The following is a 26,373-nucleotide window of genomic DNA, read 5'->3' on the forward strand; positions in this document are numbered from 1 at the left end:
CCCGGAGGAGACAGACATTAACCACCCTCACACTCATCCTCAGGACAGTTTTGTCTCCACATTTGACAGTTCTTCCTTTGAATGTTGTTTGTTTTATTACAACTCAGAAGCTTAAAATAACAGTGCCCAGTGTAGTTATTAGACCCCAAATCATCCCTCTAACAATTGCCTTATGTATTTCTCACTGTCATGTCCCAAGACTTTTTATCTGAGGTCAGAACAAAAGAATTCCAGCCTCCTGCCCATGATAGAGAGGCGGAGATTTTGAAAGGATATAAGGACAACCATTATCTGTTGGGAGGTTACTGATGAAGAACAGGAAGTTCAGGGGAGATGGAAAGAAGTCCAATTGCTTTCCAAGAATAGGAAGAAAAGCTTTTTAAAGCCAGTATACTCAGTATACTTTGCCACTTTATCTTTGCTGCTCTCCCAAGACAAAAGATTTTTCAGTGTGAATTTATCACAATTGGTTTTGTATCTAGAAAATTAAATGTCATTGTTCTGTAAAATGATAAAGCTGCAAAATCTAAAATTAAAAAAATAAACAACCAAAACCAAACACCAAACCAAAGAAAACTGAAGTATTTGTCAATTCAAGTGCAAGGTAGATCAAGTGCTACCTGCCAGCATCAGTTGGCAGGTTCTGCCAAGGTGCAAAGGCCGCCACACCAGCATGGCAAGCTTGAAAGAGTCCTGTGTAGATTCATCACAGTGGAGAAGATCATCAGGACCTGAGCAAATACAGAGACTTGTACAGTTTCAGAAATCAGATACAGGAAGCAATTCCTTCAGAGCTCTCTGCTACAGTTTAAATTCATTATCTACCAGAAGGAAAAAAATAAAACAGACCTTTAAAACAGACTATCAAAGCAATAGTGGAGTTTTCAAGAATGAATCATTTTCTCTACTCTACGGGACTGGACTTAAGCAGATCCCACCTTTGAAGGGAGCCTGGGAGTGCAAATACAGAAGGGGCAATCCCACCCTGAATTTGTCAGGAAGAGGAGCTGCTCTTTCCACTCTCTGTGGTCATACAGTTTGTCTTTTCCTGACTGGGAGGTTGGAAATTTATTGTTAAATTACATTTCGAACAAATTTAGGAGCTTTAGATATTGCTTCAATACAAGCTGTTTTTACTGTATTTCCTTTACTATATAAAAACTATTGTTTTTAAAATTAAGTTTAAAGCACTACTGCAATATAAAAGAAATGTTAAGTAAAAAGTACTTTATCCCCCAGAACTCAAATAAGGTTTTATAAACAGACATGCACTTGTTACCATAGAGAATCCTAGAAGCCTTTTGTTTCAGTTATTGTCTATCTTTTTTCTTTGTGTAAAATGCTGACACCTTTGGTAGGTGCCAACAGATTGAGTAATCCAACAGGCAGTTCTTTTCACTACCCACCATTACCTTCACACCATGAAGACTGAAAGACTGTTTTTTGTCAAAATAAATGAAGCTATTCCATATGACAACACATTTCCCCCCACTAACTCCAACAGCTGTAGCCTGAAATCAGGAAAATTAGAAGTTAACTGCCAAGTTAACCCCAAGACTTACTATTCTTTTAGAATTTAAAACAGTGACCGCACCACTTGTTTTTATGCTTTTCTCTCCCTCGTGTTCTTGTCAGTACAAAACACATACCATGCATACTCAGAACCTGGTATGTTCCCAGTTAATTAAAAGAACATGGCAGCATCCAAGCATCCACAATAACCTCCACTGAGACATAAATGGATCATCATTTATCAGTCACTCTGCCTATGCAAAGTAAGTATTGCAAATCACATGGATGATAAGAGGAGTGTAAGCAGAAGGAGATAAAATAAAAATCTATGTGGCTCTAAGGCAGAAAATATGCTTTTAACCTAAAAAAAAAAAAAAAAAATCAAACCTCACAGCTGCCTTCGAGAAACTACAGCATGTCAAATTCAGCTTTGCTTTTGCTTAGATCATCTCTCTTGGAAAGGCTGTAGATGTGGGGTTTTTTTCCTTCCAATTGAAGCTTTTTCTAGGAAAAAAATGAGACTGCACATGTACATCTTTGACTAGAATTTCCTAGAGGAAACAACTTCATGTGAGAAGCTTGTGAAGAAGATGTTGAAATCAATGGCTTCCCTGCTTCCTATGCCCTTTCCCCCCACCGTGACTGCACTTCATTTACCTGCATTAACAGCACGGATGAGAGCCAAACTAAGAGAAGGAATTTAAAAAGCTGTGATGTTTTCTCTGCCATTACTTAAAGTGCCACATGCAAACCCAAGCGAACAGTCTCTACTAGACACAGAGGAACTAAAAGAGGATCTTGCAGCCTGGATGTCAGGTAGAAGTGAACATATTTGTCAAAATTACTGTAGAACAGGTACTGCATCAGGAGTGGCAAAAATTAAAAATGCCTTCCTGGGGAGATTCCAGCAGGGAGAAGGTTGCAGACACTTGAATTAGGTTTTCAGGTACTGTGCAGTTTGTTGGCATCTGACCCAAGGGCACAGCTCCCACACACATAAACCTTGGAACATCTAAGCATGGGTATGAGTGCTCTGGCTTGCTAAAGAACTCCGTGTTCAGCAGCTTGCAGTGGGGAGTGTCCTTAGGGTGCACTCAGAAATAAACCAAAATTAGGCCCCTTATGGCTTCGGGGGTTAGAGTTTCTTGGGGTTTGTTTTGTTCTTTCGGGGGTGGATTTTTAAAGATGTGTAGAGAACTTCTAGTTGCGAGCACTTTACATTATTAGACAACGCTAGCTGTCTTACCACTGAGCACAATGAAATATTAATTATTTTTATCTAGAATTATTGGTGATTCAAGACATGACAACACAAGTATTGTAGCCTTCCAAAAATGATGTGTGTTTTATTCTCTTGATACAAATATTCTATTCCTAGGAATGAATGGTAAATACAACATTTGCACAACCCATTTTTACAAAATCAAAGGAGCAAAGGACTGACTTTCAACTGATACTCCCCATTCTTAAAGAGAAAAAGGTTACCAAAGGACAAATGGAATGCTGACCACTAAACAAAGTGATGGTTCTACCTTTCTTCAGTTACACATTGGAAATGCCACAACTAATCAATCTCTCAGTGAGCTTATTCTTTGGAAAGGAGACTCCTCATTCCCCTAGGGGGCCATGGTCTGTGGTGTGCCCACAGGTCAATGTCCTCACCTGCCTCCTAGCCTGGCGGCTGAGCAACAGGGCTTCCTGTTGCAGGATTTCTGAGAGAGAGAGGACACGATTTATATTTCGAGTGAAGGTTGAGCTACCCCCAGTCTAGGCCTCAGATAATGGGCCTTGGTAAGGCCTTTGAAGCCTTTGACACAGTAAGAAATTAGTCAATGCGCAGTTCGAAATTATGTTAAGGTAACCACAGTATTAACGAGTTTTCTGGGTGTGAATTGGTGAAGGGCTGCAGTGTGGAACTCTAGCCACCTTAAGACAAAGACAAACAATGTTTGCTGACCAATGATAGTGTGCTCACAATTTGTAAACGATATTGAAGTGTATATAAACTGCCATCTTATAAAGAATAAACAGAGAATGTAGCATTAGCTATATTGGCTTGATCTGCGTTTGTCCTGTCCAGCATTCCCTATTGTATAAGAAGTCCCTTGCTTCTGCTTCTGGCTTTGGGTAAGGCAGTGTTTGAAATACAGACGCAAAGAAGACTGTAGGGTATGAAATACCATAAAGCTAAATTCAGGCATTTGTCAGACACAGCAGCTCAAGTTACTGAGCAGCACAAAGGGTTCTGAATTTAAGAACCTCTCTTGGAAGAGACACTACGTGTGTCTTACCTGGAACTCAGCTGCTGGTACTGGATATTGGGCTCTGTCATCACAGCAGACACTGCCTGCACACTGTCAAATGAACTTGAGAGTTCGGCCGGAGATGGAAGGAGGGGTGAACAATTAACAGTTTCCTTAGAAAATGAGAATTGAATTTAAACAATTTTTTTTTTGCCTTTTCCTCTGTTCCAAAACATACAGTAATAGAGAGGAAATTTAGAGATCCCTTTGTTCCATCATGGCATTATCCAGTGCCTCCAGCTCTTTTAGATACCTGGAAGGTGGGACCAGTGTTCTGGTCCTCAGTTTTTGTGATTTGCATTCACTCCTCAACCTCTTCCCAATTCTTTAGGGTGCCAGGCTGCCTTGCAGGATCCTCACTCCAAGCCCAGCATCCTCACTGACACCAGCATTAGCCACTTCTGATTGTGCAGCCGCAGCTCGGTGCCATTTGATGCAGCTCTCCAGCTCTCCGCTCCCCCTCTACTCCAGCCTCATTAATCAAAATGGATGTTGGCAAACTGCAGTAAATGCCAATGAGATTTCTTCAGTGTCTCCTTAGTCCTCTTGAAAATAGTGTGCATGGAAATTCAGACGTTTCGCTCAGCTGCACTGCAGAGCTGACACTGCAGCACGGTATTTCAGAAAGGCAAAGGAAACAAAATACAGAACCTGCTCCTGGCACATACAGGTCACAACTAAATGACTGAACAGAACGAGTTTGGTTTAACCAAGTTCTACTGCACAAACCAGAGCGAAAGCTTCAGGACATCACCTGATGCGGGACGGAGGGAAGAGCATATTAAAAATAAAAGCAGGGGAAGCGCCACAAATGCTTCCACTGCACCGAGCATCTCTGCAATTGGCCGGGAGAGCTGTTGCTGCACAAACTCTGCCTGCTCCCGCCCCACGGAGTAAGCCCTGCTCCCTCTTACAACAGGCTGAAGCACAGCATGGCAAGCTGTCCCCAATTACTATCCCTGATGGCCATCCCCCCTCAAGCTCACAACAGCAACAAGTTTGCCCGAGATCCTAAAAATCTCTCAAATTGAGCTGTGTGGGGGAGGAAAATTGTAGTCCACAAATGTTTCATGCTAAGCCTAGCAAACTTGGCCTCTATAACTTCTGGCTTCTAAAGCAACAGATCATGGTTCAAACCCTGCTGGGGTATTGTCCAATAAAAATCCCTTTCAGGTGCGTCATCACTGTAAGAAGGAAAGCAGGGAAACAAAGGTGAGGCAATTTCAAAAGGTACTAAACTGAAGGCAGAAAGGAAATTAAAGTTCCTCCTCAAAGAAAACAAGCCTTGGGTTAACAACTAAAATACCATTACAATGAATTATTTTTGCTTTTTAAATAAGGAAAATTTTCCCTTTGTGTGGTGCCCATGTATTAAAATCAACACAGACAAAAGTGTACCTGAGTGTCTAAAAGTCTCACCTGTCCCAGGGGTAACTCTTTGTATTGGAAAGGTGTGCCCTAGCCTAGGGGAAAAGTGCTGCAAAAATACCTGCTGCTTTAAGTTATGAAATGGAAAAGCTAACATCCTACCTCTTCAGCTCCTACTCTAATGCAAAGCAGTGATGAATTTGGAACAAACCCCAGACACTTAATAAAATTATCAACTTTAATATCCTGACAACTGATATGCTGGAGCAAATCCTGAAGGATCCGTGGGATTCAGTAATACACTTTGGTCATATAAAGGGGAAGTAAAGTGAATGATCCCAAATAGCAGGCCAAGCTACGGAGAAAATTCCCAACGTATAATTAGAAAGACTGAGTTAATAAGGATGTCTACGGAGAAAATTCCCAAACGTATAATTAAAAAGACTGAGTTAATAAGGATGTTGCGTTAATTCAAGTCCATCAATAAAACAACCCTAACAGCTTTAGGTATCATCTTCAAAACCAGCACTAATATGGAAGTGTTCAGCAGAAAGTCGGGCTTAAATAGCAGTAAAACTCTATTTATTTGGGGTGAATAGGAGATTTCTTCTGCAATTACAAACAGTAACTTTCCAACAAGTCACAAGTCCTTCATCACAGGAGTCACTTACACATGGAAATTACAGGATGTGCTTTTTTGGGGAATTGCAACAATACTTGAGAAGTATATAATAAATAAGAGCATGTAAAAACAGGTTAGAAATAAAAGGGAATTCTGTAGCTCTGGTTTGAAGAGTATTCTCACTCCTCAGTCACATCGCAAAGGCAAAGTGAACTGAATATAGCATCCAGGCTAGGGCCAGATTTGACTGCTTCATGATTTAGAAACCTCTTGGGAAGCTGGGACACTTGCTCAGTTTGTGAACCCCCTCTAAACTCTGTTTCTACTGGGGTATTGTTGAACTCAGTCCAGCTGGATTAAAACTAAGCAGAGAGATGCCTTCTGAACATAGCAAAGCCATAACCTCAGGCTCCCTGGGACTGTAGGGAGCATGTCCTCACTCCCTAGCTGAACAAGCTATTTTTAGATTACACACAATGGATGTCAACAGACCTGCTGTAATCAAATGCTGGTTAAAAACAGCACCTATCTTCAGCAAGGAGATGGCTCATGATGGGTCTCAAGGATGTTCCTAAAATGCTGTGATGCCCTAGCCAGTTTTCAAAAGGTTCTTTATCGCCAGCTGGGGGATACATCCAAATCACGAACGGGACTGGGTTGCTGTGGTATATGTTTATTTTTTAGCATCAGTCTCATTACAGGGTTGTGACAATGGGAAGATGCCAGCAGCTCACATCCAGGCAACAGACCAAGAACTTAATGTTACAACTTAATTTATAAACTCTTTGACCAGTCACACAAAGCAAAAGCATATTGACAGTAGTTCTATCCAATCACTACAAGCACACGTACCTTTAGTTAAAACAATGCTTGCTTATTTTGAATACAATACGTGCTTGTAAGCCTCAAGATGCAATGCACAGAGCTTCGTTATTAAGCTTAGACCTTCCTAATATCTCAACAGATATACTTTTCTGCAACTTAGGAAGTTATTCTATCCAAGCGTTAATACACAGACTATTATTCTCTTTGTCCTTTCATTATACTTGTATACTTTTTCTGCTGACAAATCTTATAGTTAGTGCTTAGCTCTTATCACCATCCTGGTGTCTCTGAGGCCTGCCTTTTGCAATGTGCCCAAAACGCTCTGATTCTAAGGAATCCCACAGTTCTTCATGCATCAAGCTCTCTGGGGATTGCACATGGCAGAGTGACATCAGGTGAAGAAGGAGAAGAAAACACTATTACATAACAGAGAGCTGGCTTTTGAGTCTGGAAGCAGCCGGTCTCTTGGCTGGCATCCTTCTTTTGTCACCATCCTTCACACGCTCCCGCTTACACTCCAAGGTCTTTAAGCACACGTTGCCAGCGTGACACACAACACAGCGGCAGCGTGGCACACACCACCAGTGTGGCACTCCGTGCAGCACTAGTGTGACACGCAAAACACTGCCAGTGTGACAGAGCTGGGACAGAGGGCAGGGTGTGCAGCTGACACATGCCAGCTGAGGTGCAGAAAACCACAGCTGACCATGCAAACAAGTCAGATCTTCATCCCGTGCGCACGCAGACCTTGGACCCCCACAGATGGCTGAAAGGCAGGCACATTGCTTTACCCCCAAAATAGGGTGGGCACAGTGCAGGCATGTAGGACTGGCTAATGGGAATGCAGAGCTTGGGCACAGAGTCAAACCTCGATAAGCACAGCTCTGTCAAAAGGTGCCAGGAAAGGGCAGAATGAGTGGGACGGTATTAAAGGCCGTGTTCGAAATGGCTGCCCGGCTCCCCCCATCCAGCCCGGGCTGCGCAACACAAACCGGCTCACGCGGGAGGTGGGACCGCCCTGAGGAAAACTGGCCATGGAGCGGGGCTGGGTCTACAACACCTCAGGGAAACTGGCCATGGAGCGGGGCGGGGTCTACAACACCTCAGGGAAACTGGCCATGGAGCGAGGCTGGGTCGACAACACCTCAGGGAAACTGGCCATGGAGCGGGGCTGGGTCTACAACACCTCAGGGAAAATGGCCATGGAGCGGGGCAGGGTCTACAACACCTCAGGGAAAATGGCCATGGAGCGAGGCTGGGTCTACAACACCTCAGGGAAACTGGCCATGGAGCGGGGCTGGGTCTACAACACCTCAGGGAAACTGGCCATGGAGCGAGGCTGGGTCTACAACACCTCAGGGAAACTGGCCATGGAGCGGGGCTGGGGCTGCGACACCTCAGGGAAACTGGCCATGGAGTGGGGCTGGGTCTACGACACCTCAGGGAAACTGGCCATGGAGCGGGGCTGGGTCTACAACACCTCAGGGAAACTGGCCATGGAGCGGGGCGGGGTCTACAACACCTCAGGGAAACTGGCCATGGAGCGGGGCTGGGGCTGCGACACCTCAGGGAAACTGGCCATGGAGTGGGGCAGGGTCTACAACACCTCAGGGAAACTGGCCATGGAGCGGGGCTGGGTCTACAACACCTCAGGGAAAATGGCCATGGAGCGGGACTGGGTCTACAACACCTCAGGGAAACTGGCCATGGAGCAGGGCTGGGGCTGCGACACCTCAGGGAAACTGGCCATGGAAGCCACCTCCAGAGGCTTTGATGCACTTATTTCTTGGTTGAATGCACATCAAAGATCAATCTAGCATCTTTGCAAACAAGCATGACATGCAAGGGCGCTTAAAATTGAGTCTGATCTAAGTATCAAAGATAAAGCCTCTCACCTCTAAAGTTGCATTTTCATGACTGCCAAACAATATATGAAAACAATAGAGACCTTTTCTTATATCTGACTTCAAATATCCATAATGCAAGATTCATTCTGAAGGCGGGAAAAAAGAAAACAAAGAAAATAGGAGATAGGCAATTTTCACAAGGTACAGAGAAGAAAACAAACACTAGAATACCTTAGAAAAAATAGTTTTTCGTCATCTTCCCAGTAGTTGCTGTTTGAACTTTTGTTGTCTTAATTGTCCCTCTCAAAACAAGGCATGTTCCAGCTTTGTTGTCTCAGTGGTGAATCTCCCCAATTGCTGACTTGCCATTTTAGCTCTGGTTCATTGGAAATCCATAACAAGGGATTCTCCGTGGAAGAGAGTTGCACAAGCCTTGGGATTCCTGACTATTCACCTCTGCCAATGCTCATGGTAATCTCCTAACACACCTGAGCTGCCTGTTGTTAGAAATGAGAAGCTTGACTCAGCCAATATATCAAGTAGCAATTCAATTTATTAATTAATATGGTAATGTATGAGCAAAGACAGTGCTGGGTACAGTGTTGGGGTTTTTCCCCTCCACCTGCACACTGATTGTTGGGCTTGCTGGTATTTATTGATCATATTCATACATAATCATAAGCTTTTTCCAGCAGTTTCTATTTCCCATTTTTTACGTGTGCTTCCAGGAGTTTCTATTTCTACCTTTTGACGTCACAATTCTATCCTTTAGAATCATAAAACTATGATGGTGATGTCTGGTTCCTTTCCAATTTCTATACTCTACTGTGATCTAGTCCAGGTTTCAATATCCTAGGATGTACATCCCAGGATGGACAGTGGGATCCAGCTTCTATTTTCTAGACCAATAATCTATGATAGTGATGTCCAGCTTCCCCTTTCAAAATCATTAATCAAGAACATTGATGTCCATCTTCCTTTTCCAGGAGCTTGGGAAAGGTTCACTTCCCTCTTCTGTTTAAATCCCTTACACATTTTAAAGATACAGTCTAAAATCCTTATATACTAAGCAACATTCTAAAGTTATAATACAAAGGTTCATATTGCAAAACAGCTTAAGACTTATGTCACCAGCTAGGGGCTATATACAAGTCACGAACGGGACGGGGCTGCTGTGGTATGTGTCTCGAGCTGTTTATTTTTTAGCACCAGTCTCATTACATGGTTATGACAATGGGAAGATGCCAGCAGCTCACATCCAGGCAACAGACCAAGAACTTAATGTTACAACTTACTTTATAAACATTTTGACCAGTCACACAAAGCAAAAGCATATTGACAGTAGTTCTATCCAATCACTACAAGCACACGTACCTTTAGTTAAAACAATGCTTGCTTATTTTGAATACAATACTTGCTTGTAAGCCTCAAGATACAATGCACAGAGCTCCATTATCAAGCCTAGACTTTCCTAATATCTCACCAGATATAATTTTCTGCAACTTAGGAAGTTATTCTACCCAAGCGTTAATACACAGACTATTGTTCTATTTGTTCTTTCTTTCTACTTCTTGTATAATTTTTCTGCTGACAAATCTTATAGCTACTGTGTAGCTCTAATCACCATCCTGGTGTCTCTGAGGCCTGCCTTTTGCAACGTGCCCAAAACCCTCTGATTCTAAGGAATCCCACAGACTTATCATTGTTATTTGCAAGCAAAAGATTGGTTCACAAGTCTTTTTCCATGCTTTTCTCAGTTGTTTATTAGAACTCATCTTTATAACTGTCCCATGGCTGTGTTCCACACATTTCTCAATTACAATTACAGAGGTTACATTTATTTACCTGACACAAAACACAACTTTGCATTTCACATTGTCTTTCTTTGAGAGAAAGATTCAGATAAAGTCAAGGAAACAGGGCAGGTGAGATGGAAAGCTTCCCTTGAGACGCTTTTGGAAGGGCCTGCAAGGACCCTGCCTTCCTTCGGAACAGAGGTGGCCACAACACATGGTGTTGGCTGTCTTACCCTAGGTGCCCCCTCTGTTCCAGAAGGACTCTTGCCCACTTCATCACTTGTCTGTCCCTCCAGCTGCAGGGCCTCAAACCCGCTCTGTAAGGTACTAAACCTCTAAGTCAGCTGCAAGTTTTGAGAATAAGGCAGTGAGCATGGCTCGAACTAGGGTTTTTTAGTCAGGCTTACAATATATGTTGAGAAGAAGAGAGAAGGGGTAGATACCACACGAGAATCCAGCACAGCCTCGCCAGATTTTTCATCTGGGTTCTTGAAGCACAATGCCCAGCACTTGCACTGAGACATCTTTTTGTGTGTTCTGGCGACCGGAACCATCCCACGGCCAGGCCCAGGGTAATTTGGGTGCCAAAGTCCTGTTGCCTGCAAACAGCACACTTTTTTACCCAGCTGGAGCTGATTTCAGCATGTTTGCTGAGTTGACTTTAGGAGTGTTTTCCTTATCTTGGCAGTTCTAACAGATGTCCTTATGGCCCCTAAATTGTGCATCCTTTCTGTCCACAATCAGTGGGCGTCCTTCTTCCCCAGCTTTGTCAGCTTCCCTCTAGGTCTGAGATCAGTGAAACGTGCCCAGGCCTGAGTCTTCAAAGACCATTCTAGCAACAAGTACTTTGCTTTTATAACACCTGACCATCACCCCGAGCTTGCAGGCTGCCATGTGCGGCACACGTTAAATGTCTCTTCTTGTTGATTGGGTATGAAAGTGTGCAAAGCTCAAGCATTACAGGACATCCTTTCTTCATCAGGAATGGGACCTGCGGGGTCCCGGCCCGCAGATCTTGCTGCTGGCCGAGGCTACAGGGCCTGAGCTGCCGTGCGCCGTGGCACTGCAGGAGCGCCCCGGCAGAGCCGGGCTGGCAGTGCCGACACCTGAGGGAAGCCCTGCCGTGGCACTGCCGGAGCGCCCCGGCAGAGCCGGGCTGGCAGTGCCGACACCTGAGGGAAGCCCTGCCGTGGCACTGCCGGAGCGCCCCGGCAGAGCCGGGCTGGCAGTGCCGACACCTGAGGGAAGCCCTGCCATGGCACTGCCGGAGCCGCTCCTGCCCCGGGGCCGCCGGCAGGAGCGACGCCTGGGACCTGCCGACAGACCGGCATTGCTTGGCCCTCTTCAGTAGATCGAGGGAGTGGCACCACGAAATAGCAAAATATTACACCTGATTTAAAACACCAGAGGGAAGCCATAGAGTTGAAAGGAAAATGGTGTGCCAAAAGATAAAGAGCACGAAAGGGAAGACTAAAGAAAACATACTGAATCTTAATCTTCACATTAATCTCAACTATATCAGAGGAAACATGACAGTGACCTACTCAGTGTTTTGACATTAGAAGGGTTTGCCATCATTATTTTGCAAGTATGTTCAACTCTTAAAAAGCAGTCAGGTATTCCTTTGTCTAGTGCCATGAATTTAATAATGGGATTGGATTTGGTACAGCTATCCCTCAAATTCTCCACGTAAAGGAAGCTGAGTACTTACCCATGAGTCAGTAAAAGAAATCTTCCATTCTATCACTGTTCTGTAGTAAGCACTTAATAAAAGAAGTAATTCTGCAAATTCATGCTGATCCTTTAGCCATCTGTTAGACAAACATATTATAATATTGGCTTATTGGCTTTCCACAAATATTAAAGTGGAAGAACTATGTATAGTGTAAAAGTAACCATGAAATAATGATATATATTTAATTTCTGCTATAAATTAAACTTAGAGAAGTGAAGTACCTGATATTACTCTTCCGGAAATTGAACTTACTCTTTGGTTCGGATCACATCCAATGAATGTATGATGAAGACCTCTGCTACTGACCGGAGGAGAAGGTGGACAGGAGCAGGGCTCACGCAGGGATCAGCAGGGAGTAGTGCCCTTGTGGCTCTGGGCCTGTTCTGCAAACTCCCCACACTCTTCTATCTCCCAGACAGAGAGAGAACCAGCACCTGGAGGAGACTGTGACCTTTCTGGAAAGGGACTCACCGCTGATAGCTGCCATGTGCGACAGCAAGCAGGAGGGCCCTGGTGCCAGGGAGGCAGGTGATGGCAAAGCCGCCCTCCCAGAGCCAGGCCCAGGAGCTCCTGTGGCAGGCGTTGTGTGGGGCCCAGAGCAGAGGCAGGGGGAGGCAGGAGCTGCTCAGCCATGCCGCGGCTGGGAGCCTCCTTCCTCCCCAAGTGGGGCCCAGCTGGGTCAGGGGGCAGCTCTTGGGACACCCGTGCCCACAATGGCCCCTGCTCTCCAAGGCCTCCAGCCCTGCCCATCAGCCAGGCAGGCAGGCAGGGACAGAGCAGCCCTTGGGGCCGATGCTGCTGCAGCCAAAGAGCCCCGCAGAGGTGCTCATGCCCGCTGCCATTGGCTCTGTGCCCTGCAGTGTGCATGCTGTGTCGCCGTGCAGAGGCTGATCCGGACATCTGCTGTGACAAACTGGAGAAGGGCGGACTCTGTGCCCACGTGTTCTGCCTGGTGAGTGGCTCTGGAAGCTCCATCCACCATTGCAATGGGCAGTTCCTGCCCCTCTCTCCTCATCTGCTCCTCCTCTCTGCTGCAGTTCTTTGCCACTCTACTTTTTCCTCAAGACAACGACCATGTTGGACCCATGGGATTTCTTCCTAGAGATATCCAAATTGCAGTGTGGAGGGCAGCACAAAAGGTGAGTGTCCCATGGAAGGCGGGAGGTTTGTGCCAGGCGAGGTTTGCCAGAGCTTAGCCCAGACACTTGGAAGGAAAGGCCTGCCCTTCCGGCCGGCTGTGGGACAAAGTCAGGCTCCCAGCAGCTGCACAGAGGCTCTCACACAGGAGCCCCCCTCCTCCACCAGACGGCTCTGTGGGCTGAGACCCAGCAGCGGCCACATCCTGCGCCCTGCCCGGAGCGCTGGGGCTGCCTGGGGAGGCCCCGAAGCTGCTGCTGATGGGGCTGCTTGGCTCTTCCCAGCGCTGCTGCGTCTGTGGCCAGAGCGGGGCAACTATCATGTGCTGCATGGAGGACTGTGACAGATGGTTCCACCTGCCTTGTGCCAAGGAGGGCGGCTGCGTCACACAGTATATTCCATATTACAGGTACCTCCTCCCCATTTCTGGTCACCCCTGGCAGAAGATCCAACATTTCTCACTTTGCCCATCCATTTTCCTCCAGCTCCTTCTGCCCTGTGCACCGTCCAAAGCAGGACATTGAGGCAACTCCAGAGCCAGGCACCGATTGTCTCATCTGCATGGAGCCAGTGGAGGATAGAAAGACTTTCAGAACCCTGGTGTGCCCAGTGTGCAAAAGGGCCTGGTTCCACAGGGACTGCATCCAGGTAGGAGCCCTCCCCTCAGCCCCAGGGCAAAGCAGGTGCTCAGCAGCACCAGGGCCTTGCTCACCCTGCTTCTGTTTGCCCTGCAGGGACAGGCCATGCGTTCTGGTGCTTTATACTTCCCGTGCCCCCTGTGCAGAGACCAGGAGGCATTCCCTGTCGAAATGTTCATCCTGGGTATCCGAATCCCCTTCAGGTTGGTGTCCTTCTGCCTGCCGCACAGGACAGGAGCTGCAAGGTCTGTGCTCTGCCAGGCCCTGCCATACCAGTCCTGTCCCTGCCCTGTCCTGTGAGTCTGGGCTTTAGCTTCACGCACGCCTTGGAAAAGTACGGGACAAAGAGCAGGGACAACCTGTACCTCTGTGAGGGGAGGGCAGCAGAAACTCATCAGCTTTTCCTTTCTCCATCAGACAGCCAACATGGGAGGACAACCATGCCTATGCGTACCTAGGAGAGAGGCACAGGAGGTGCAATGCCAGGGATTGCCTTTACCTGGGAGGCAGGGAGGAGGCAGAGGAAGAGGGGTAAGTTGGGGAGCTGCACCTGAGGCTCTGCAGGGTAGCCGTGTCACTTCAAGGGCTCAAAGAGAAAAGAACTAGAAGAGCTTGGCCGGACAATCACTTTGTCCTCAGTGCCATAAACCCATTTGCTTCCCCAGGCCCTGGAAATTGCTCCTGTGCTCCTCCTGCGCTGCTGAGGGCACCCACAGGCGCTGCTCCGGCCTGAAAAACAGCGTACAGAGCTGGGAGTGTGACAGCTGTGCTGGTCTTGAAACGGGTATGAGGCAAAGCACCCGGTGTCCCTGGGCTGGGCGCAGTGCCCAGGCTGGGCCTGGCAGAGCCCGTCTGCTCCTGAAGGGCTGGGGTTCTGCTCTGGCCAGGCTTGCCTTGGGCCTGGGTGGTCTTTGACATTCCTGCTTGTCCTTACAGCCTCCAGGGATGAGCCTGAGCTCAATGGCCCCAGCCCGACCAGTCAGTCAGGACTGGAGCCTGCTCACGGCTCCACAGAATCTGAGGCCATCAGCCCCAGCTCCCATGGCCCGGTGCCATCGGGGCAGGATCCCCAGGCTTCATCCGCAGAGACCAGCAGCCGCAGCAGGCAGCAACGCACAGCACGGCAGCAGTCTCTGCCATCTCCCTTGCTGGACACCAGCAGCCCCAGCAGAACAAGGTCAATGTACAGCAGCACCCCTGAGCTTGAGGACAGGGGCCATTCCAGACATGCTGGGCCCGGCCACGGGCGCACCCGCTCCCGCCAGCAAGGTCGGGCCCCAGATGGACCAGTCCGATCGAGGAGTCGCTGTGACATGTGCAGCATGACAAGACCAAGGACTGAGAGGCCCAGGCAAAGGGATACTCCGTCAGGGACGTCCCCCAGACGCAGCCGCTCCCACCTGCAGTGCAGAGCCTCGGATCAACCTCTCTGGTCCAGGAGTCACCAGGACAGGAGCAGGAGGAGAGCAGCAAGCTCTGAGAGGCCCAGGCACACGGGAACACCGTCAGAGAGTTCCCGTAGGAGCAACCGCTCCCACCAGAGGCATCGGGCCTCAACTGGGACCTCCAACAGCAGCAAGTAGCCTCATCTTTTCTTTCTAGTGTACCTGTTTGCTGCTGGAAGTGAAGGTGAGAACGGTCAGTACAGGGACCTTACGATTTGCAGGTCTGTGAGAAAACTGTATTAGCTCTTGACATTTCTACTGGCAGGAAAGTAGTCTTGTGCTAAATCTCTTGATTTCGGTCTTACCGTGTATTAAGGGAAAAGTCACTTAAATGATCAGGCTAATTAAGAGGGATCCTTGTTCCGGCTGTTCGATTCCAAGCTGAGATGTTTCTCCACTGCTCACTCTTGAAAGTGAACCTCTCCTTTATGGGCTTGGATACGGTTAGGGAGATGTTCACAGCAAGGTGGCTCCTTGGGAATCTGTCTTGGAAAGAATGTGCGCTGTTTTGCTATCCTTGAACAATCTCATTTCAGTAAAGCCAAAAGGAAGAAGAAAGAAGAGAGTGAGACACTGCCTCAAGTGTCTGAAGAAATCCATTACTGTATTGCTGCTGATTTAAAAGACTTGTTTGGAGCTTCAAAGAACAAACCAGAAAAGATTGTGGAAATACCCTGGGACAAAGAGGATGCACAGGACCCTGCCCCCAGACGACCATTTAGGACCTTTGCCCGAGAACAACGCATCTCAGGAGTCGAGCGCGTTCACGTTTTCCTTCTTTGGAGACACAGAGGAGCTGGGCATCAAAGAAGGTAACAGCAGGACCCTTCTCACAGTGCCATTTCTAAGGAAGAGCTTCTGGCAGGCACTGTAGAGCATTGTGGTGTAAAGAAGGTCAGGACGCAGGGGATTTTCCATAGCAGAAGACAGTAAGTAGGCAGAAGCATTTTGATCTTCATTTCTGCTTGCCAAGGCTATGGTACATGAATGAGAGGTAACTCATGCTTGCATCTGAGGAATTCTGAAAGTCATGCTTTGAGAAGGCATTGGGGTTTTTGCTAAGCGGTGAAAAAGCTTGTTGTCATGCCCTGAATCTCTCAAACAGGGAGAAAGATGGCACACCAATCATATCAAGTTTCAGAGAATCCAACAAGATTTTAAAGGAAATGTGTGTTAATGGAGAGGGAGGAGCAAGATCCTGGAGTTGACCGCAAGATCCACAAACATTCTCTTTGTTACTGAATTCTATTCTAGAACCTATAGAAGAAGGAAACTGAATGACACATGATGGTTGGAATGTTCAAGCTGTAGATAAAATGAGGCCTTATGAAAAGAAAATGAAACAACATTAAATCGAGTCACAGTCCTGTAGGAGAGAAAAGAAACCATTTGAAGTTATCCAAAATATTTAAAAAAAACAATGCAAAAACGCAAAGCAATGAGCCCCCCACACTTGTGCTGAATTCAGAAAGTATTCAGGGTCTTCTGAATGCAACGATCAAATGTTTAAGAATACAGCAGAGATCCCGAGAACAGAGTGGAAAATCCTGGAGCAGAGATGTTGCTCAGAAAATCTAGCAGAAGTAGATTTTGTCCTTCCTACATCTGTCTTCTCCACTGTAAGTATTTGTCTTGAAAGGAGGAATTCTTCCTGACAAGTGGAGGAATAATCTGGATGTGGCTTTGTTTCTTTTTCGGTGCTGTTATAGCAGAGTCTTGCAGACTCGGAACAATAAAGCCGGTAAAAGTCACATGGCAAGAGGATTCACGTTTCCAAGACGGCAGCTCTGAGGGTGATGATGAGCCTGAGACGTGAGACACTGAAACAGACCAAGAAATGCAAGTTCCGTTTCTATTTGCTGTCTACTTGGCTGTAGTAGTTGGATGCTGTGGGAATATTAATAGCAGCACTCAGGGAATGGGAAACTGAGATTGCACACCTCTGAGCAATGAAAGTCATCTTGGAAAACCATTTGTGCTGCCCTGAGTCAAAACTCCCAGCAGCCCATGTGATGTGAAGCTGAATATGAAAAGAGAGACGTTGAGCGCAAGAAATTAACGGGCTCATTTTGGTTTGACCAACTCCAAACTGAGTTTGGCCAGAAGCCAAAGACACAGTCAGTTTTCTTTTAAGAAGTTGTTTTTTTCCTAGAAGGCTCTATTTGGTTACTAGGGAATAAAGCTTTTCAATGTATACCATTTCTCTGAAGCACTACAGTTTTTACCTGTGTTCATGGAATTTGATAGTACAATTTTGGATGCTAAAATCCCTTTGTACTTGTCTAGGTTCGTTTCTTTACCACGCACACAAAGTGCTAGAGTTGTCTTCTTCTCCAAAGATGATGAACACCTAAGAGGTATGACAGCATTTTTTCACCCCCTGTTGTATTTTTTTAAATTCGTCCTGGAATTCCATGAGGAGGATAAAAATGCTGCCTGGTTATGAATGTTTTCTAGTCAAATTTTGTCATCCTTACTTGTGCTCAAAAGTGTTGTAGAATCCCATGAGAGAATCTTGGTAAAATAAAGGCCAAGCAGATTTCTGGCTTTCTTCTCTTTCAGGTAATTGCCTAATAGGAATGTAGACTTTTAGACCTTACCAAAACATTAGCCATGTGAAAAGTTAATTAGACATTTTTAATAATTTCAGGTATTTATATAATGTTTAACTTTTTCCTGTCTTTCTGGAGGTACCACTAGGGATGTTGATGTTCCTGTCAGCCACATAGGTCCCTGTGGTGCTTTGTCCTAATGAATCTCAGGGTTTCTCTTCTGAATCCAGGGGATTTTGTATTTAGAAACAAAGAAAACAACAACCAAAGGAAACATATGGAGTCCCGTCCCCAAAAATTGCAGAGGCCAGCAAAACAATTGCTTGTTATATGTTTTGTAAAATAGTCTTAAGACACGCTTAAATGGTGTGCATTTCTCAAGACTGATTCGATAACGCTGCAGAAATGTATTGCTGTGTTCATACAGTTCGTGCCCAGCACTCTTCCAGCCTGTCTGATTTGCAGGGGATGTTAAAGTGGAGAGCTCAGTCCTTAGCAGGCCCCAGTTCTGGGGGAAGATGTGTGATGCTGGTGCTGAGCTTCTAATGAAACAGCGGCTATTTCACTGCAATTTAGACTGCAGCATGCTGAGGAAAACTGCTGCTGCCTTTTTTATTGTCCAGCAGACACCAGGCTGCAGTAGGGAACATTTCTGTTGGGAGACAACGTCTGGTGGGGGACAAGAGAACAGGAAGGATGAGAAGAATTGACTCCTGACTTTATTGCTGAGTTGCCCATGATTGTTAGAAGCAGCAGCACAATCGAAAATGTTTAAGCCTATTAATTGGTTCTTCTTTTTGCACAGAGGGCCCAAAGTTATTTTGTAGATCAGTAGAGTTCAGTGAAGAAAAAGGGTTGGGAAGACCAATGTAGATTATTGCTTGAGGTGAGTATGTAACATGTGTTCCCTGGGAACTGTAGGTGAAAGCTGAGCAAGGGGAGGGAATGTAGGTATGAATGGGCATGCAGAATTAATTCAGGACCTGGAGAAGAGCCTGCAACTTTGCAACTCCCCAGGAACAAAAGTGGTTTACTGTACCGGTGTGTATAACATCATGTTGTGCTGTCCAGGCAGGTAAACCACTACATCTTTGCAGGTTACAGGAGCAGCTAATTAACTGTACGTAAAGGATGTATTTAAGAGAAGGAGTGAATTTAGAGACTTCGCCTAATAGTGGATTCAGAAAATTCTCTGAAGAATTCGGTAGATTTTCATTATTTCCCGGAATGCTGAAGGAAGCATAGGGATAGCAAATAGAAATGCAAGGAATCCAATAAACTCTTTACTGAATAGAAATGTGCCACGTTTGTTCCTTGAAGAAGTGGTCAAACAATGTTACTACCAAAATCCTTTCAAAGATCTAAGAGGAAAAAAAATTGGCAAATCCTGTTCGGCAGTGTTTCAAAGCTGGGGCTGATGGTCTTGGGTGCTGGGGAGCCACGGGAAGGCTCCAGTCCTGACTGTCCAGCCAGGCCGGGGCCATTGAGCTCCGGCTCATCCCTGGCGGCTCTAAAGGCAAGCAGGAATGTCAAAGGCGCCCCAGAGCCGGGCCAGGGCACACCTGGGCACTGGCCCCGGCTCTCCAGGAGCAGACGGGCTCTGCCAAGCCCGACCTGGGCACTGCCCCCAGCCCAGGGACATGCGGGTGCTTTGCCCACAGCCGTGCCCATAGCAGCAGAGCTGTCACACCCCAGCTGGCTGTGGTGGGTGTGGGGCTCCAGCAGTGCCCGTGGGTGGGCTGGGCAGAGAATCAGCAGCAGCACAGGAGCTGGTGGCAGCGCTTGGGGAAGCACAGGGGTCAGCCTCTGCACGGCGACACAGCATGCACACTGCAGGGCACAGAGCCAGTGGCAGCGGGCATGAGCACCTCTGCGGGGCTCTTTGGCTGCAGCAGCATCGGCCCCAAGGGCTGCTCTGTCCCTGCCTGCCTGCCTGGCTGATGGGCAGGGCTGGAGGCCTTGGAGAGCAGGGGCCATTGTGGGCACGGGTGTCCCAAGAGCTGCCCCCTGGCCCAGCTGGGCCCCACTTGGGGAGGAAGGAGGCTCCCAGCCGCGGCATGGCTGAGCAGCTCCTGCCTCCCCCTGCCTCTGCTCTGGGCCCCACACAACGCCTGCCACAGGAGCCCCTGGGCCCGGCTCTGGGAGGGCGGCTTTGCCCTCACCTGGCTCCCTGGCACCAGGGCCCTCCTGCTTGCTGTCGCACATGGCAGCCATCAGCAGTGAGTCCCTGTCCAGAAAGGTCACAGTCTCCTCCAGGTGCTGGTTCTCTCTCTGTCTGGGAGACAGAAGAGTGTGGGGAGTTTGCAGAACAGGCCCAGAGCCACAAGGGCACTACTCCCTGCTGAGCCCTGCGTGAGCCCTGCTCCTGTCCGCCTTCTCCTCCGGTCAGTAGCAGAGGTCTTCATCATACATTCATTGGATGTGATCCGAACCAAAGAGTAAGTTCCATTTCCGGAAGAGTAATATCAGGTACTTCACTTCTCTAAGTTTAATTTATAGCAGAAATTAAATATATATCGTTATTTCATGGTTACTTTTACACTATACATAGAGCTTCCACTTTAATATTTGTGGAAAGCCAATAAGCCAGTATTATAATATGTTTGTCTAACAGATGGCTAAAGGATCAGCATGAATTTGCAGAATTACTTCTTTTATTAAGTGCTTACTACAGAACAGTGATAGAATGGAAGATTTCTTTTACTGACTCATGGCTAAGTACTCAGCTTCCTTTATGTGGAGAATTTGAGGGATAGCTGTACCAAATCCAATCCCATTATTAAATTCATGGCACTAGACAAAGGAATACCTGACTGCTTTTTAAGAGTTGAACATACTTGCAAAATAATGATGGCAAACCCTTCTAATGTCAAAACACTGAGTAGGTTTTTTCACTGTCATGTTTCCTCTGATATAGTTGAGATTAATGTGAAGATTAAGATTCAGTATGTTTTCTTTAGTCTTCCCTTTTATGCCCTTTATCTTTTGGCACACCATTTTCCTTTCAACTCTATGGCTTCCCTCTGGTGTTTTAAATCAGGTGTAATATTTTGCTATTTCGTGGTGCCACTCCCTCGATCTACTGAAGAGGGCCGAGCAATGCCGGTCTGTCGGCAGGTCCCAGGCGTCGCTCCTGCCGGCGGCCCCGGGGCAGGAGCGGCCCCAGCAGTGCCATGGCAGGGCTTCCCTCAGGTGTCGGCACTGCCAGCCCGGCTCTGCCGGGGCGCTCCGGCAGTGCCATGGCAGGGCTTCCCTCAGGTGTCGGCACTGCCAGCCCGGCTCTGCCGGGGCGCTCCGGCAGTGCCACGGCAGGGCTTCCCTCAGGTGTCGGCACTGCCAGCCCGGCTCTGCCGGGGCGCTCCGGCAGTGCCACGGCGCATGGCAGCTCTGGCCCTGCAAGCTCGGAGTGATGGTCAGGTGTTAGAAAAGCAAAGTACTTGTTGCTAGAATGGTCTTTGAAGACTCAGGCCTGGGCACGTTTCACTGATCTCAGACCCAGAGGGAAGCTGACAAAGCTTGGGAAGAAGGACGCCCACTGATTGAGGACGCAAAGGATGCACAATTCAGGGGCCATAAGGACATCTGTTAGAACTGTCAAGATAAGGAAAACACTCCTAAAGTCAACTCAGCAAACATGCTGAAATCAGCTCCAGCTGGGTAAAAAAATGTGCTGTTTGCAGGCAACAGGACTTTGGCACCCAAATTACCCTGGGCCTGGCCGTGGGATGGTTCTGGTCGCCAGAACACACAAAAAGATGTCTCAGTGCAAGTGCTGGGCATTGTGCTTCAAGAACCCAGATGAAAAATCTGGTGAGGCTGTGCTGGATTCTTGTGTGGTATCTACCCCTTCTCTCTTCTTCTTCTCAACATATATTGTAAGCCTGACTAAAAAACCCTAGTTCGAGCCATGCTCACTGCCTTATTCTCAAAACTTGCAGCTGACTTAGAGGTTTAGTACCTTACAGAGCAGGTTTGAGGCCCTGCAGCTGGAGGGACAGACAAGTGATGAAGTGGGCAAGAGTCCTTCTGGAGCAGAGGGGGCACCTAGGGTAAGACAGCCAACACCATGTGTCGTGGCCACCTCTGTTCCGAAGGAAGGCAGGGTCCTTTCAGGCCCTTCCAAAAGCGTCTCAAGGGAAGCTTTCCGTCTCGCCTGCCCTGTTTCCTTGACTTTATCTGAATCTTTCTCTCAAAGAAAGACAGTGTGAAATGCAAAGTTGTGTTTTGTGTCAGGTAAATAAATGTAACCTGTGTAATTGTAATTGTGAAATGTGTGGAACACAGCCATGGGACAGTTATAAAGATGAGTTCTAATAAACGACTGAGAAAAGCATGGAAAAAGACTTGTGAACCAATCTTTTGCTTGCAAATAACAATGATAAGTCTGTGGGATTCCTTAAAATCAGAAGGTTTTGGGCACATTGCAAAATGCAGGCCTCAGAGACACCAGGATGGTGATTAGAGCTACGCAGTAGCTATAAGATTTGTCAGCAGAAAAATTATACAAGAAGTAGAAAGAAAGAACAAATAGAACAATAGTCTGTGTATTAACACTTGGATAGAATAACTTCCTAAGTTGCAGAAAAGTATATCTGGTGAGATATTAGGAAGGTCTAAGCTTAATAACGGAGCTCTGTGCATTGTATCTTGAGGCTTACAAGCAAGTATTGTATTCAAAATAAGCAAGCATTGTTTTAACTAAAGGTACGTGTGCTTGTAGTGATTGGATAGAACTACTGTCAATATGCTTTTGCTTTGTGTGACTGGTCAAAATGTTTATAAAGTAAGTTGTAACATTAAGTTCTTGGTCTGTTGCCTGGATGTGATGCTGGCATCTTCCCATTGTCATAACCATGTAATGAGACTGATGCTAAAAAATAAACATATACCACAGCAGCCCAGTCCCGTTCATGATTTGGATGTATCCCCCAGCCGGCGATAAAGAACCTTTTGAAAACTGGCTAGGGCATCACAGCATTTTAGGAACATCCTTGAGACCCATCATGAGCCATCTCCTTGCTGAAGATAGGTGCTGTTTTTAACCAGCATTTGATTACAGTAGGTCTGTTGACATCCATTTTGTGTAATCTAAAAATAGCTTGTTCAGCTAGGGAGTGAGGACATGCTGCTTACAGGTCCAGGGAGCCACAGGCTATGGCTTTGCTATGTTCAGAAAGCATCTCTCTGCTTAGTTTTAATCCAGCTGGACTGAGTTCAACTATACCCCAGTAGAAACAGAGTTTAGAGTGGGTTCACAAACTGAGCAAGTGTCCCAGCTTCCCAAGAGGTTTCTAAATCATGAAGCAGTCAAATCTGGCCCTAGCCTGGATGCTATATTCAGTTCACTTTGCCTTTGCCTTTGTGATGTGACCGAGGAGTGAGAATACTCTTCAAACCAGAGCTACAGAATTCCCTTTTATTTCTAACCTGTTTTTACATGCTCTTATTTATTATATACTTCTCAAGTATTGTTGCAATTCCCCAAAAAATCACATCCTGTAATTTCCATGTGTAAGTGACTCCTGTGATGAAGGACTTGTTACTTCTTGGACAGTTAACTTTTTTAATTGCAGAAGAAATCTCCTATTCACCCCAAATAAATAGAGTTTTACTGCTATTTAAGCCCAACTTTCTGCTGAACATTCCACATTAATGCTGGTTTTGAAGATGATACCTAAAGCTGTTAGGGTTGTTTTATTGATGGACCTGAATTAACGCAACATCCTTATTAACTCAGTCTTTTTAATTATACATTGGGAATTTTCTCCGTAGCTTGGCCTGCTATTTGGGATCATTCACTTTACTTCCCCTTTTTATGACCAAAGTGTATTCCTGAATCCCACGGGTCCTTCAGGATTTGCTCCAGCAAATCAGTTGTCAGGACATTAAAGTTGATAATTTTATTAAGTGTCTGGGGTTTGTTCCAAATTCATCACTGCTTTGCATTAGAGTAGGAGCTGAAGAGGTAGGATGTTAGCTTTTCCATTTCATAACTTAAAGCAGCAGGTATTTTTGCAGCACTTTTCCCCTAGGCTAGGGCACACCTTTCCAATACAAAGAGTTACCCCTGGGACAGGTGAGACTTTTAGACACTCAGGTACACTTTTGTCTGTGTTGATTTTAATACATGGGCACCACACAAAGGGAAAATTTTCCTTATTTAAAAAGCAAAAATAATTCATTGTAATGGTATTTTAGTTGTAAACCCAAGGCTTGTTTTTTTGAGAAGAGAGTTTAATTTCCTTTCTGCCTTCAGTTTAGTACCTTTTGAAATTGCCTCACCTTTGTTTCCCTGCTTTCCTTCTTACAGTGATGACGCACCTGAAAGGGATTTTTATTGGACAATACCCCAGCAGGGTTTGAACCATGATCTGTTGCTTTAGAAGCCAGAAGTTATAGAGGCCAAGTTTGCTAGGCTTAGCATGAAACATTTGTGGACTACAATTTTCCTCCCCCACACAGCTCAATTTGAGAGATTTTTAGGATCTCGGGCAAACTTGTTGCTGTTGTGAGCTTGAGGGGGGATGGCCATCAGGGATAGTAACTGGGGACAGCTTGCCATGCTGTGCTTCAGCCTGTTGTAAGAGGGAGCAGGGCTTACTCCGTGGGGCGGGAGCAGGCAGAGTTTGTGCAGCAACAGCTCTCCCGGCCAATTGCAGAGATGCTCGGTGCAGTGGAAGCATTTGTGGCGCTTCCCCTGCTTTTATTTTTAATATGCTCTTCCCTCCGTCCCGCATCAGGTGATGTCCTGAAGCTTTCGCTCTGGTTTGTGCAGTAGAACTTGGTTAAACCAAACTCGTTCTGTTCAGTCATTTAGTTGTGACCTGTATGTGCCAGGAGAAGGTTCTGTATTTTGTTTCCTTTGCCTTTCTGAAATACCGTGCCGCAGTGTCAGCTCTGCAGTGCAGCTGAGCGAAACGTCTGAATTTCCATGCACACTATTTTCAAGAGGACTTAGGAGACACTGAAGAAATCTCATTGGCATTTACTGCAGTTTGCCAACATCCATTTTGATTAATGAGGCTGGAGTAGAGGGGGAGCGGAGAGCTGGAGAGCTGCATCAAATGGTACCAAGCTGCGGCTGCACAATCAGAAGCGGCTAATGCTGGTGTCAGTGAGGATGCTGGGCTTGGAGTGAGGATCCTGCAAGGCAGCCTGGCACCCTAAAGAATTGGGAAGAGGTTGAGGAGTGAATGCAAATCACAAAAACTGAGGACCAGAACACTGGTCCTACCTTCCAGGTATCTAAAAGAGCTGGAGGCACTGGATAATGCCATGATGGAACAAAGGGATCTCTAAATTTCCTCTCTATTACTGTATGTTTTGGAACAGAGGAAAAGGCAAAAAAAAAATTGTTTAAATCCAATTCTCATTTTCTAAGGAAACTGTTAATTGTTCACCCCTCCTTCCATCTCCAGCCGAACTCTCAAGTTCATTTGACAGTGTGCAGGCAGTGTCTGCTGTGATGACAGAGCCCAATATCCAGTACCAGCAGCTGAGTTCCAGGTAAGACACACGTAGTGTCTCTTTCAAGAGAGGTTCTTAAATTCAGAACCCTTTGTGCTGCTCAGTAACTTGAGCTGCTGTGTCTGACAAATGCCTGAATTTAGTTTTATGGTATTTCATACCCTACAGTCTTCTTTGCGTCTGTATTTCAAACACTGCCTTACCCAAAGCCAGAAGCAGAAGCAAGGGACTTCTTATACAATAGGGAATGCTGGACAGGACAAACGCAGATCAAGCCAATATAGCTAATGCTACATTCTCTGTTTATTCTTTATAAGATGGCAGTTTATATACACTTCAATATCATTTACAAATTGTGAGCACACTATCATTGGTCAGCAAACATTGTTTGTCTTTGTCTTAAGGTGGCTAGAGTTCCACACTGCAGCCCTTCACCAATTCACACCTAGAAAACTCGTTGATACTGTGGTTACCTTAACATAATTTCGAACTGCGCATGGACTAATTTCTTACTGTGTCAAAGGCTTCTCAAAGGCCTTACCAAGGCCCATTATCTGAGGCCTAGACTGGGGGTAGCTCAACCTTCACTCGAAATATAAATCGTGTCCTCTCTCTCAGAAATCCTGCGACAGGAAGCCCTGTTGCTCAGCCGCCAGGCTAGGAGGCAGGTGAGGACATTGACCTGTGGGCACACCACAGACCATGGCCCCCTAGGGGAATGAGGAGTCTCCTTTCCAAAGAATAAGCTCACTGAGAGATTGATTAGTTGTGGCGTTTCCAATGTGTAACTGAAGAAAGGTAGAACCATCACTTTGTTTAGTGGTCAGCATTCCATTTGTCCTTTGGTAACCTTTTTCTCTTTAAGAATGGGGAGTATCAGTTGAAAGTCAGTCCTTTGCTCCTTTGATTTTGTAAAAATGGGTTGTGCAAATGTTGTATTTACCATTCATTCCTAGGAATAGAATATTTGTATCAAGAGAATAAAACACACATCATTTTTGGAAGGCTACAATACTTGTGTTGTCATGTCTTGAATCACCAATAATTCTAGATAAAAATAATTAATATTTCATTGTGCTCAGTGGTAAGACAGCTAGCGTGGCCTAATAATGTAAAGTGCTCGCAA

The 26,373-nt window shown here is 46.3% G+C and overlaps 1 pseudogene; it reads left to right on the forward strand.

The window, feature by feature from the left end:
• Positions 1-12,493: 12,493 nt before the first annotated feature.
• Positions 12,494-15,366, forward strand: LOC144247027 (E3 ubiquitin-protein ligase PHF7-like; annotated as a pseudogene).
• The last annotated feature ends 11,007 nt before the right edge of the window (positions 15,367-26,373 follow it).

This window comes from Lonchura striata, chromosome 12, assembly GCF_046129695.1.
Source record: "Lonchura striata isolate bLonStr1 chromosome 12, bLonStr1.mat, whole genome shotgun sequence".
NCBI lineage: Eukaryota > Metazoa > Chordata > Aves > Passeriformes > Estrildidae > Lonchura > Lonchura striata.